This window comes from Triticum aestivum, unplaced genomic scaffold (assembly GCF_018294505.1).
Source record: "Triticum aestivum cultivar Chinese Spring unplaced genomic scaffold, IWGSC CS RefSeq v2.1 scaffold120246, whole genome shotgun sequence".
Classification (NCBI taxonomy): domain Eukaryota; kingdom Viridiplantae; phylum Streptophyta; class Magnoliopsida; order Poales; family Poaceae; genus Triticum; species Triticum aestivum.
The window spans coordinates 1-917 of record NW_025300077.1 but is presented as its reverse complement, the minus strand read 5'-3'; the positions used below and the strand labels follow the sequence as shown (position 1 = coordinate 917).

Sequence of the window (917 nt, the reverse complement as noted above, 5' to 3'; positions counted from 1 at the left end):
GGAGACGAGTTTTACCACGGTTCAACTGCACCAGTGCCTATTTACCATGGTTTCGACCCCTTTCAGAACACGCTTGCCGCCGCTAGACGCGTGAATAATGAGCAGCGAGCTAAAACTTACCGTAAACGTGCAAAATAATAAAACGTGCTAAACATACGTCGCGCTCGTGCGTTTTGTTTTGCACGCGGTGCAAAAAAATTAAAAAGGGAATGCAACACGAGGACTTCCCAGGAGGTCACCCATCCTAGTACTACTCTCGCCCAAGCACGCTTAACTTCGGAGTTCTGATGGGATCCGGTGCTTTAGTGCTGGTATGATCGCATCCGACATGTCACCCCCGTCTTCGTCCCTTAAGCTTGCCCCTCCCAGCTCCACTACACACACGATTGCACATTCCTTTGGCCGCTCCCGCTCAACTACGGAGACGAGTTTTACCACGGTTCAACTGCACCAGTGCCTATTTACCATGGTTTCGACCCCTTTCAGAACACGCTTGCCGCCGCTAGACGCGTGAATAATGAGCAGCGAGCTAAAATTTACCGTAAACGTGCAAAATAATAAAACGTGCTAAACATACGTCGCGCTCGTGCGTTTTCTTTTGCACGCGGTGCAAAAAAATTAAAAAGGGAATGCAACACGAGGACTTCCCAGGAGGTCACCCATCCTAGTACTACTCTCGCCCAAGCACGCTTAACTTCACCCATCCTAGTACTACTCTCGCCCAAGCACGCTTAACTTCGGAGTTCTGATGGGATCCGGTGCTTTAGTGCTGGTATGATCGCATCCGACATGTTACCCCCGTCTTCGTCCCTTATGCTTGCCCCTCCCAGCTCCACTACACACACGATTGCACATTCCTTTGGCCGCTCCCGCTCAACTACGGAGACGAGTTTTACCACGGTTCAACTGCACCAGTG

General features: G+C 50.8%; 1 non-coding gene and 1 pseudogene across 1 annotated transcript; both read right to left on the bottom strand.

Moving 5' to 3' along the window:
• Nucleotides 1-206: 206 nt before the first annotated feature.
• On the bottom strand, nt 207-325 carry LOC123179242 (5S ribosomal RNA). Its single transcript, XR_006490219.1, has one exon. It is a non-coding gene; the product is annotated as a 5S ribosomal RNA (ribosomal RNA).
• A 301-nt stretch (nt 326-626) lies between these two features.
• LOC123179243 (uncharacterized) lies at nt 627-786 on the bottom strand (annotated as a pseudogene).
• Nucleotides 787-917: the final 131 nt, after the last annotated feature.